The 13,394-nt window shown below is 45.5% G+C and overlaps 1 pseudogene across 1 annotated transcript in view; it reads right to left on the reverse strand.

Annotated features, from left to right (window-relative positions):
- LOC308414056 (meiosis regulator and mRNA stability factor 1-like) overlaps positions 1-13,394 on the reverse strand; it is a 31,604-nt pseudogene that overhangs the window by 12,880 nt on the left and 5,330 nt on the right. Inside the window, exon 2 of the transcript in view lies at positions 3,904-3,964. The product of the transcript in view is annotated as a meiosis regulator and mRNA stability factor 1-like (transcript). The remainder of the gene's footprint in view (positions 1-3,903; positions 3,965-13,394) is intronic.

Here is a 13,394-nt window from a genome sequence, read left to right on the forward strand (position 1 = left end):
TTCTTAGTGTATTTAAATTTTATTTTTTGTTACTGGGTGTTTCTCAGGAAAAAAAAAAAACCAAAAAACAAAAAACCAACATATCCACAATCTGATTGAAATTCGAAGGCAAATGGCTAGAATTGTTAAAAAAAAAAAAAAAAAAAAAAAAAAAAAAAAAACCTGAGTAAGGAAACTGAGGCACAGACAGACAAGCGCTGTACATTGTCCCTCATAAGTGGATCCTGGTTCGGAGTTTCTGTAGAACCTAAGAAACTAGAAGGAGGCCATGGAAAGCTCAATAGCTCAATGCCTCAAGAGATGAGGTAATAAAACACAGGTCATGGGAGAGTTGAGTTGAGAAAGTTGAGGGTAAAGAGGTTATTCAGGAAGGGGATGAAAAGAGAGCTAACCAAAATGAAGGGGCTATGAAAATACCATATGAAAACTCATGCCTTATTAATCAAATTAAAGTATGTAATTTATATTTATAAATAAAAGAGTCTGAAGGGAGATAGGTAGCCTGAATAGCTAGTAAAATTTCTTCTCAGAAACCACAGGTTATTAAAGAAATACCCCAGTGCCAGGGGTGAGACATCTCCTTCTGCGTTGTCAGTAGGGAAGCCCCAGAAAATAAACAAACTTTGCTATTTCTTTTGTATACTCATCAAACAAGAGGATCAGACCATGATGCTGACACCCACCATATACCTACCTGTATTATGTGATATTGAGAAATCAAACTAGAACTGGGCTGGAAGCTGCCTTCCCACTGGGTAGCTTATATACTGATAGAAGAAATTCTGGGAGAGAAAGGCATCATCAGTAGTCTTAACCAGTTAAGAATCCTATGAACTACAATGCCAACCTGTGAGGTGAGATGAGCCCATTTGTGTATTAATGGCACACCAGTTATGAATGTAACCAAGTTCCCTGATTAGATTTGAGACCTACTTCACAGGAGGGAATCCATGCCTGGTACTGTAAACCCACTAAAAAAATTATGGTGGGTGTCATAGTTACTTTTCTATTGCTGTAATGAGACATCATAACCAAGGCAACTTATACTGCGTGCCTCCTCCATCCATGCCTGGTTGTTGATGGGCCCATTGTTGTACAGACCCAGCACAGTCACCCATGGCTGCTGTGGGTTTGTGATTTCATCGACTGGATCTTGAAAGGAAGCTGTCAGTTTCGGAGGGTGAGTCCGTGGCCATCACAGTGGGAGAATGGCAGCAGGCAGGCGCAATGCTGAAGTAGCAGCTGAGCATTCACACCTTGAGACACAACCACCAGCTAGAGAGAAACACTAGGAATCATGGAAGTCTTTTGAAACCTTAAAGCTCACTTCCAGTAACTTATCTCCTCCAACACACCCCCCAATCCTTCCCAAACAATTTTACCAACTGAGGGTCAAGCATTCAAATGTATGAGTCATTGTCACTTGAACCACCACAGTAGAGGAGGCCACAGGCCCTAGAGGAGAACATGATACTGTTGTATAACTAAACTGGCACAGCCTCGCACTGCCTTATAAAGATTTACTCTTATACACATAGGCAAATGCTACTCTTGGCCTTAATCAGTGAACAAGAATGAATGCAAAGACTCTTGGCTCTACAGCGTGGCAGAAGTAAGTGACTGCTGAGGGCTCAGCCCTAAAGAAGACATTTATGACAGAAACACTGCAGAAGGAGGGTTGGGAAGACAGAAGAGCTGCAACCCAGTCAACGCAGTCACAGACTCACTGCAGCCATGGGTGACTGTGCTGGGTCAACATGTGCATGTCAACAGCTAGGCGTGGGAGATATACAGTGGTTTCTCCCCATCACTGCTGAACCATTTCCTACTGATAATTTCAGGGAGAGAAGGGGCCATTGCTCCAAAGGTTACATCAATCCAATGGTCATGCATCTGAGAGAGGGATTGGTGAGGGGCAGGATGATGGGGATGGGAAGGAGGTGAGAGGAAGTGGAGGGGAGGGTGACCAGAACATATTTATACATATATGCTGTTTATGTATGCATATATGTATAAAATGTGTATATGATATGCATATTATGTACACAAGACTGTCAAAGAACCAAATTAACTTTTTGCACTTAAAAAACCCATTTTCTAGATTTTATGTATTTATTTTATATATATGAGTGTTCTATCTGTATAAACACCTTCATGCCAGAAGAAGGCATCAGACCTCATTAGAGGTGGTTGTGAGCCTTCATGTGGTTGCTGGGAATTAAACTCAGGATCTCTGAACAACAGACAGACAGTGCTCTTAACTGATGAGCCATCTCTCCAGCCCCCAAAACTATTTAAAGTTAAAAAAAAGAAATTTAAGTCTGAACCTCATGAACCTTGGCCATTCTCCATTCATCCTGCTTTTAGGATGCTGTTGCCTAAAATAAGACTCAGATCTGGTAGCTCCCCGATAATGAAATTCCTTCTTCAGGGAGATGCTGGCTAGGCCTACTCCCACTGCACACTTACTAAGAGCCTAACAACAAGCCAACTCACTCTCCCATGCTCTTCCATCTGAGCCTGGCTTTTGACAGAAAAGCCAGCGAATTCGTCAGACTTACAAAGCACAGATGAGGGAGTTGTTGGCAGGAGCCAGGTGGTACCACAGCAGTCATACTGGAAAGTCTTTATGTAGTAATGAAAGATAGCAGCATAGCCCCATGGTCCCCAGAATTATACTCTAGCACACCAGTTTTGCACCTATGGGTCGCGACCCCTTTGGAGGTTGTATATCAGATATCCTGAATATCAGATATTTACATTATGATTCACAACAGTAGCAAAATTACAGTTATGAAGTACCAACAAAACAATTTTATAGTGTGTGTGTGTGTGTGTGTGTGTGTGTGTGTGTGTTGGGGAGGGGGGGTATCACCACAACATGAGGAACCACGTTAAAGGGTTACAGCATTAGGAAGGTTGAGAATGACCTCCCTTATACCCAAAGCTGTATGCAATTAGGGCAAAATTACATATAAATGGCTGGGAGGTGTGGTTGAATTACCAGGTGAGAGTCCAGCCCCCCCTCCTAGGGGAGAGAGGATGTCAACAGTCCACAGGCCTGATAGGGATGGGGTGCTCAAAAGTAGGCACAGATGATCTGAGGGAGACATTGGCAGTATGGCTCAGAGGGTAGGGCTGCATACCACGTGTCCTTAAGCCCTAGCAGATGAGGCTATACTCAGCACATGCTTAAAGACTAAGGGTGCTGAGCCCTCAAACAGAACCAGGCTGTGCTTAGCGAGTTCTCACCAACTAAGGGCACAGAATCAAACCAGGTCCCAAACTGTGAGTTTTACAAAGTCAAACCACTTTATCCATACTGGCAACAGACCTGAAGTTCTCTTCGCAAGCACCCAGAGAGCTAAGGGCCTCAGAACGGGAACCATGCATTTCTGAAACTACTGCATTTCTGAACCAAAAATGATGCCTCATTAGGGGATGCTCTGCCCCTTTCTGAACCATGGGAGCCCAGAACTCAGGCTATGAACAACCTGAGAGGAAAACTGTTGTCCCTGCCTCCAAGAGTCACACCAGGACGGACAAGCCTCTCCACAGCTCAGCCCTCCCGGATGCAGAAAGCAGCTCTGGGAGCCGCACAGCTTTACTTGGTTGCCATCCACACATTCTTCTCTCCAATGATTTTAAACCTTTTTCTGGTCCAAACCCCATCAGAAGAAAAAAAAATAAAGAGTAACCGCTCTGCGGAGTTGCTACTATTATGCAAATAGACTAATCAAGCCGTGCTGCTGTGAGAATTAATTTATCTTTGAATCCAGTAAGGCCTGGATACTTGCTAACTGAACCTTGGGCCAAAGCCCTCGGCTAGGTAGCACCTCGCATTATTCCACTGACGAGACGTGAACTGACAAACATGTCATGGCTCCCCTTCAATCCGATTACCCCGTCGCCCCACATCAATGCTGCCCCAGCCATCAGACTCTGGCGTCGCTCCTTTCACAGGCTGCAGGAACAAGGGACAACCTCGGCTTGATAACAAGCACCCACGCTGCCACCTCGTACCCCCACTCTTAACCCATCATCCCTGCTCAATGGGCTCCATTCGACAAGGTATTTTATTTTGTTTGTAGAAATCAAGGACTCAGAAACAGTGCAAAATCAAGCCTGGCCGGGACTGCACATTCAAAGCTGCCCTTTCATACAGTGACCAAGGGCCTCTTGGCAGCAAGGCCCCTGAGGTAGCCACTCTTTGACAGCTTGCCCCCTGCTTCAACTGCCTCCCTAGCGTCTTAGGAACTCTTTTCAAACACACCACACACACACACACACACACACACACCAAAACAGGTTTCCCCAAGCTCATGTGACCTGAAGCTCCATCAGAATGAACCTGTTGTAAGTCTTACCTTTGTGCTAAACCCATGTTGACAAGCACCGAGTTCTTCCCTTGGCTCTACATGGTGGAGAAGGGGACTACTTTCAAAACTGCGTGTCCTAGAAGCTTGGGGAAACAGTCCTCCAGGTGCCCTGTCTAGATGGGCAGACATTTTCTGGAAGCCCCTCCCCTGGTAATTAGATTAACACGCAGCGTGTGAGCAGCAGCCCGTCAGGTTTCCTGCTATTTACAACACATCTCCGGCACGAAGTGTCTCGAATGGGGCCAGACAAATAAACTATGCACCCATGAGCTTCGTGAGAGAGAAACGAGGGAGAACGCAGTGCTGGCTTTCTTCACAGCAGCCCCGGGTTCATGTAGATTTGGTTCTGTTGAGGTAAGGGTCAGGAGCTACATAAGAGTTCCTGCGGCTGCCACGGTGGTGGCTGGGTTAGTCTTGGAGTAAACTGGAGAAGTCATGAGCTTCCTCCAGGCTCTGATGCCGCCAAGTACAGTGGGTAGGGGGAGTGTGTCGTGATCTCATATAAGGCTGAATGCCTTCTCCAGACATGACCCTGGAAGATCCTGAATTAAAAAAAGAAAAAAACATTGAAGCAATTTTTGCTAAATAGTAGTAGGTGCTAGCTGCTTTTTTGTTTGTTTGTTTGTTTTTACTTTTGCTTTGTTTTGAGACAGGGTTTCTCTGTTGTAGCCCTGGCTGTTCTGGAACTGGCTATGTCTGGAACCAGGCTGGCCTTGAACTCACTGAGATTCACCTACCTCTGCCTCCCAAGTGCTAGAATTAGGTGGCAAGTGCCACCATGCCCAGCCTGATGCTAGCCTATTTTAAGAAACGAGGTAAAGCAAAATAAGTACTAAGAAATGAAACACATGAGCATACGCACACAATGCACGCGCGTGCACACACACACACACACACACACACACACACACGGGAAGTTATGAGTTTGATGCTCTTTCCATTCATTGTACTTTTTAAAATGACTTTGACAATACAGATATGCAATGTATTAAGCAATGTGCTATGATCAAATATATCAGTCCCAGTGCCATTCCCTAGCCCCCACTCACCCTTGCTGGCCGCTCTCCCAATGATTCCCCCCCTACTGTGGAGTCTGTCTGTGTGAGTGTCTCTGTGTGTGCGGGTCTTACTTAGCGGAGCCCCTGCTTTACCCATAGCTGTACGGCAAACACAGGCTTCTCTGACCACAGCAGACACCACTCCCACCCCACCCCCCACCCCTCATTTTCTTTCTGTTAACACAGGGACTTGTCTTGTTCATATGAGTTAACCATTTAGGTCTGGAGATGTAACGCAGTTGGCAGCCTGCTTGCCCAGCATAAAGGAAGCTCTAGTTCCTATTCCCAGCACTGTATAAAACCAGGTGTGGTGACCTGTAACCCAAACACCCAGAAGCTGGAGACAGGAGGATCAAAATGTCAGCTTCATCCTTGACTACACAACAAGATCAAGCCTGAGATACAAGAGACCCTGTCTAATAAACTTAAAAAATAAATTAAGTTGACCATGTAGAAATAGAAGAGGCTTCCAGCAAACAGCAGATCTACTTAAGAGGATTCCTGGTCTAGGGAGATGGCTCAGGGGTTAAGAGCACTGACTGCTCTTCCAGAGGTCCTGAGTTCAATTCCCAGCCACCACGTGGTGGCTCACAACCATCTGTAATGGGATCTGGTGCCCTCTTCTGGCCTACAGGCCAAAATGCAGGCAGAATGCTGTATATGTAATAAAATAAGTAAATACTAAATTTGAAAAGAAAGAGAAAAGAAGAGAATTCCCTTTACTAAAATTCTGGCCTTGCTGTATTTGACCGGCTCCCAAGAGTTGTTTTGCTGAGGTTTTACTCCTTCTTTCCTTCACGGTGTCTGCTCACTACTCCCTCCTTCGGCACAGGCTCACTGTTACATGCGCTGCGATAACTGGCTCTCCATGGTCTTGGGACCCCTCACTCTGTGGCTGGGCATCCACAGCGGCTTATTCTCAGCGCCCTGAACAGCACCGCGTATCTGCACTAACTACTACACCACAATTTTAAAAAAAGAAAAGAAAACTCAAACTGTGGATGAAAACTAAATACTTAGAGAGAAACGTTTGACAGGCTGTCCGTCCGTTTATGTTGCATCCATATTAACCGACTGCTCTGAGCTCGGGGGGAAGGGAGGATGGAGGAGAGCTGGGAAATGCTGTTGTTTGAGTGTAACAAGGCAGGCGCCCCATACAAATGCACAGCAGCTCTGGCTATCTGAGCAAAGGCAATCCAGCTAGACTGGGAGAGGTTTGGGGGCCGCACTCCTAGCAGAGAAGGTATGGCCGTTGCTGGCTGCGGCAGGAGGGAGAGTCCCTTGGGGTGGTAACTATTAGTAGGTTATTGTGGTGGTTTGAATACACCTGGCCCATGGGAAGTGGCACTATTAGGGGGCGTGGCCTTGTTGGAGGAAGTGCATAGGCTTGAGGTCTCCGAGTGCACTCTAGCTCCACCCAGTGGGGAAGAGAGAGCCTCTTGACTGCCTTCTGATCAAGATATAGAGCTCTCAGCTCCTCTAGCACTGTGTCTGCCTGCATGCTGCCATGCTTCCCACTATAATGATCATGGACTGAACCTCTTGATGTGTGAGCCAGTCCTCATTAAATGATTGCTGTTATAAGAGTTGCCTTGGCCATGGTGTTTATTCACAGCAATGAAACCCAAACTAAGACAGTCACCTGTGTCCCAGTGGATGATGCCACATCCATGGGCATATGGGCAGTACTAACTATACTCAGGGGTTTTGACTGTAATAAATAAAAAGTCCGTAAAGGAGAACATGAGATTGGAATGGACATGTGGTGGGGCTCAAGATGATTAAGACACATCATGCACTTGTATGAAATTTTCAAAGAGTTATAAAGACAAGTTGTTTTCCCTCCACCTCCTTCCTTTACCTGTAGGGTCACAAGAATTTTCCCCTCCAACCTTAGCTCTCCTCAATCCTGCCCTCAAAGGTAACAAACAACCTAGGGAGCATGAGTTAACCAGCCTAGAGGGACCTGCCCTCATCCCTCCCCTAATGCTGTCTCCTTCTGCTGGTGGTCAAACTTTCCAGGCTTCCCCAAGTGGCTCTGGGTCCCTAAATTCCCAGACTAACTTCTTGTCTTGTTCTTGGAACCGTCCTGGGTCACCTGCCTGCTCAGAACCAGAATTGCCCCAAATGTTGAGCACGATCCCTGTCTTAGTCAGTGTTGCTATTCCTGCACAAAACATCATGACCAAGAAGCAAGTTGAAAGATGGCTCAGTGGTTAAGAGCACTGACTGCTCTTCCAGAGGTCCTGGGTTCAATTCCCAGCAACTACATGATGGCTCACAACCATCTATAGTAGAATATGATGTCCTCTCCTGGTGTGTCTGAGAACAGCTACAGTGCACCCATATAAATATAAAAAATAAATCTTTTAAAATTTTTTTTCCTTTCAGATTCAGGTGGAAAGGAAGCTCTCTTTGCCACTGTTCTTGCCTTCTGCTTTCGAAGCCATCATCTGAAGAAGTAGTGGCGGGAGCTACTACAGCGTCATGACAGTGTGCTCCAGAGCAAATTGCTGAGCAGGGGTGAGCTAAACAAAAATCATGGCAAAGCAGTAGAAACAGTCAAACATGCACACACTCACACACACACACATACATTCACACATACATTCACACACACACACTCATACACTCACTCACACTCACTCACACACACTCACACACACTCACATACACTCAGTCACACATACTCACACACTCACACACACATTCACACACACATTCACAAACACACTCACACACTCACTCACACACACTCACACACACTCAGTCACACATACTCACACACATTCACACACAAACACACACTCACACATATACACACGCACTCACACATACACACACACTCACTCATACACACTCACACACTTACACATCCTCACATACACACTCTCTCTTACACACACACATCTTTCATGGATATCACATACAGACATAGATGGGGGGTTATTGCGAGGACTAAATCTTATGTATATCATTATGGGAATCAACTAAGAAGTCTCCAGAAAACAGTCACCTGCTAAAGCCAGAGGGCCAAAGATGACCCATGTGTAGAGGTCAGAGGATGGTTTGCAAGAGTCAGACTTCTCATTGTACCCTGTGGGTTCTCAGATCGAGTTCAAACTGACAGGCTGGGCAGCATGTCACCAGTCCTTCACAGTCTTTTTCAGTAAGATCTCCCTTCACGTTTTTGGGGTCTTTGAGACAGAGTTTCTCTGTGTAGCTCTGGCTGTCCTGGAACTCGTTCTGTAGACTAGGCTGGGCTGGAACTCAGAGATCTTCCCGCTTCTGCCTCCTGAGTGCTGCATTAAAAGTGTGTGCCACCACCTCCCAGCTTGAGTACATTTGTCAGGCACATTTTAGAAGATGCAGTCAACGAAACTAAGGGATACGAGGACTAAACAGCTGGGCTTAGGTATGGACGCAGTACAACATGCCACTATATGGATCACATACATAGATAATAAAATATAAAAAAAAAAGTACAAGTCGACAAAAAGTGAGTGGTGAGAATGTAGTATTTCAGCTCTGGTTTGAAGGAAAGGAAGTTTTAACAGAAGAAAGCAAACAGAGGGCAGAAACAATATGAAGACAGCCTGAGAAGCAAGCACCTGACATGTTTGAGAAGCCCCTGGGCTGAGTGGCAGGAGTGTAAGGGAAGGCATAATACATGGCCAGCATTCCTGTCACTCCAGCGGAGGCTGCCAGGGCAAGGTGGCCTGTTAGGAACTTCTGATGTGTGACTCCATCAATAAGTTGGAGCAATGAAGAACAGAGATTCCTAGACTACAGCCCAAAGAGACTTAGAGAAGAAAAGCATCAAAGCAACTGAAAGGCATGGGGGTGGGGAAGAGAGGCTGGTCAGGGGGAGATGGGGTGTGACTCCAACCTACCCGCCCCCAATGGGGAGAGCAAGCCAAAGCCACAACTACAGAGGGTGGCACTGTAACAGTTTGCCTCCTCACTGAATGATCTTGGGGAGCGGACACTCAAGAAAAGGCTGCCCAACTAAGGAACCCCCTCAAATAAATGGTAACAGATATCCATCCCAATCGATGCACAACCCACCATTTAGAAAGGAGAAATGTGAAAAGGAAAGCAACGTGGCTCCCCAAAACAGCTCTTCGACAGCTGAACCCAAGGATATTGAAAAGCTAGAATGTCAGACAGAGAATTCAAAAACCTAGCTTTTTAAAATGATTAACAATCTTAGAGAGAATTCTAAGGTGAACATTTCTGGTTTCTTTGAAGACTTGGGTTATATATAATGATGTTTCCCTAGGGCAGACAGGTAAAAAGGATGTTTTTTTCTAAATCAGACATGTGAAAGAATGTTTTCTGAAGCAGACACAAGTGAAAGGATGTTTTGCTACTGGAAACACATGAAAGGATCATTAATATTTAGAAAGAATATAACTGTGACCCATAGACAGTGGGAACTTGAGCATTGGTTTGCTTTACTCCATCTTGCTGTTCTTTGCTAAAGATGTGTGCGTGATTTGGTTCACTTTACACTACATTGCTGAGCTTCACTTGTGGTGACTTCATAGAGAGAAACTCGCCAAGGAACTCATGAGGTTCCTGCAGCTTCTTGCCCCTTCCTCAGACAAAAGGCGGTTGGTGAGCCTCTGCAGTTTCTTCTGGGTTGAACTGGCCCCTGCTGATTCGTGTGTGGTGTCTGCCAAGTCAGCTGTACTGCACCTGCTGATTCGTGTTTGGTGTTTGCTGGCGGACTGAACTGAGAACGATGAAGATTGAAGTCACCCCAAAGAACTATTTCTAAAGGAGTCCACTTTCCCCATATCCTACTAACCTTTCCTTTCCACTATCTCTTGTGGGTGGTGAGCTAGAGATGAGGTTGAACCCTTAGTAAAGTGGGCTGTGAAAAAATATATGACCACAGGATTCAACTGAACCAATGGATGACATGAAGGAGTCAGTTATAGGTATGAACAATCTAGGCACTGTGGACACTGAGGCATGAGGGGTGTGAGCTTGAGGTCATTCTTGGCTACTAGTAAGACTATGTCTTAAAGGGTCTGGATGAGAAACGTTCCAGCATGTAAGAGAACTTTCAGCAAAAGAGGGGGATTCTAGAAAACACCCAGAGACCTGGGGAACCACCAGCGATTGAAGACAAGGTTGAAGAACTGTTTCGTTTAGATAGAAAGAAAAGCTCCAAGAGGTCATGGCCACAAACAAGGCCTCTGGCAAAGGCCAGGGAGCCAGACCAACAAATCTGTGATATAGGAGAAGGAATTTAGTTACAGAGAAATGTATGGAAAGCCTACTCAGTGTAGAAACAATGGAGGGGTTCCCCAAATTTGGAGAAAGGAATGTAGTGGTTAGTTTTTACTGTTAACTTGACCTGACTTAAGAGTCATCCAGGGAAGGGCAGCCCTCACTTATAAAACTGCCCCAATCAGGTTGGCCTGTGGCAATGTCTGAAAGGAATTGTCTTGCTTGGTGAGTGATGTGGGAGGGCTTAGCCTACAATAAATGGCATCATCTGTAGGCAGATGGGCCCTGGGCTATATAAGAAAGGTAGCAGACAGTAAGCCTGTAAGCAGCAGTGGTCCGTGGTCCATGGTCTCTGCCTCAGTTCCCATCTTGATTCCCTTCTATGGTGGACCCTGACCTGTAAGCTGAAAGAAACCTTTGCCCCCAAGTTGGTTTGGGTCATAGTGTTTATCACAACAGAAAAGTCAACTAGAACAGCATCTGAGTCCTAACGTATTTAGAACCTAAAATAGATATAACCACAAAATAACCTCTCCACATGGTGCATGCATGTGTGCCTGTGTGCACGGGAGTACAGGTCCCCAGAAACCAGAGGAGTCGTATCTGGATATTCAGATGACCATGAGCTGCCTTCTGGAAAAGCAGCTAACTGTTTTTAACTGTGGGGCCACTTCCCAAGTCCATCGCTCCCTTTCTTATCATTAAAGAGCCAAGAGTATAGGACAGAAAGAGTGCCCATAGCTGTAGGAGATATGCAGAGTTACTTACAAAGATAGGTCTTCCAAGATAACAGCAGACCTGTCAGCAGAAGTGTCAAAGGCCAGGATGGCTGAACAGCCCATGCCTCCAGATAAAATAACTGCATCTAAGATGGCTCTATCCAGCAAAGCTGTCCTTTAGAACCAAAGGAGAAACAAAGACCCTTCATTACAAGCATCAGGTGAGATGATCCATGAAGTCTAAGAAGACACTTAATGGCTTCTGCACACAGAAGTAAAGTCCACACACAGGTATAGGTACCGGAGAAAGGATGCATCTCAAGGAGAAAGAGAGGTCGGAAGTGAGAAGAACAGATCATCACTAAACTCAGTGTCTCAGTCAGGGTTTCTATTCCTGCACAAACATCATGACCAAGAAGCAAGTTGGGGAGGAAGAGGTTTATTCAGCTTACACTTCCACATTGCTGTTCATCACCAAAGGAAGTCAGGACTGGAACTCAAGCAGGTCAGGAAGCAGGAGCTGATGCAGAGGCCATGGAGGGATGTTATTTACTGGCTTGCTTCCCCTGGCTTGCTCAGCCTGCTTTCTTATAGAACGCAGGTCTACCAGCCCAGGAACAGCTCCACCCACAACGGGCTGGGTCAGGGATAGCACCACTCACAATGGGCGGGGCCCTCCCCCTTGATCACTAGTTGAGAAAATGCCTTACAGCTGAATCTCATGGAGGCATCTCCTCAACTGAGGCTCCTTTCTCTGTGATAACTCCAGCTTGTGTTAAGTTGACACAAAACCAGCCAGCACATTCATCAAACCTCAAAGATGGAGATGGGAAAGGAGCAGGCATCTAAGTAATAACTGTGAACATCTGTGGCTTTATCTCTACAACTAAGAAACCCAGATTGTACTAGGAAGACAGTAATTAGAAAGCTAGTTTTCATTACAATATGAAGGACTAGTGCCCTTGCCATTAATCCTCCCTCTGGAATCTGGGCTGGACAATACTCCTGTGTCTCACAAAAGCCAGGTTCCCATGAGAAAGAAGTTCCCCTAACAGATCCTGATCCTACAAAGACCTGTCTGACTCCTGATGTTTTTATCTCTAGGGGTCGGGCTGGGGGAAGGAGTATTGTTGTCTCTGTTCTGATTTTTTTGTTTGTTTGTTTGTTTTTGTTTTTTAAGACGTTTTCATACACTCTATTTTGATAATGTTTTCCCTCCCCCAACTCCTTCCAGATCTCCTCCCTCCATTTTCCTACCCATCTAACCTTTATGTTCTTTTTATCTTTCAGAAACAAACAACGGGGAAAAAAAAAAAAAAAAAAAAAAAAAACAAAAAAACCCAAGAAGCACACGAGACTCGCAAAACACAAGGATCAAAACAAGCAAAAGACCAATAAGACAAAAAAAAAAAAAAAAAAAAAAAAAAAAAAATCCAAAAGCAAACCGAAACAAACAAAATCCTTGGGTTCGTTTCGCATCAGCCTGCCACTCTGGGGCACTGGGCCTGCCTGAACTGTGGTTGGAGAAAACTAATTTTCGCTTTGCCAGCAGGTTTCAGTTACTCAGCTTCCTGCTAGAAGTTGGGTTCCACAGCCACACCTCCTCTGAGATCCACAGCCACACCTCCTCTGAGATCCGGCACAGGTCTTGTGTGTCTTCAGCAGTATTTCTTCAAGGGTCGTCCTATTGCCTTGTTCCTTTTCCTGACTAATGATATTAATTAGCCAACTAGCCATATTGTTTTCCCTTAGGCCCATGGTGTCTCTCGCTTGTTTGTCTGTTTGTTTTTTTAAATAGAGATTCATTCTGCAGTCCTGGCTGGCCCCCAACTCTAGGCCCCAACGTGTCTCCAGTACTGCTATTATGGGAGTATGTGACCACACCCAGGGCTTCCTTCTACATTTTCCTTGCTGACTATTAAAGAAAAGGATGAAGGAGCTAAGGAGACAAAAATTGGGTCCAAAAAGAGTCGCAGGTCAGAGACAAACACATTGCC

Source organism: Micromys minutus (assembly GCF_963924665.1).
Source record: "Micromys minutus genome assembly, chromosome: 32".
NCBI classification, from domain to species: domain Eukaryota; kingdom Metazoa; phylum Chordata; class Mammalia; order Rodentia; family Muridae; genus Micromys; species Micromys minutus.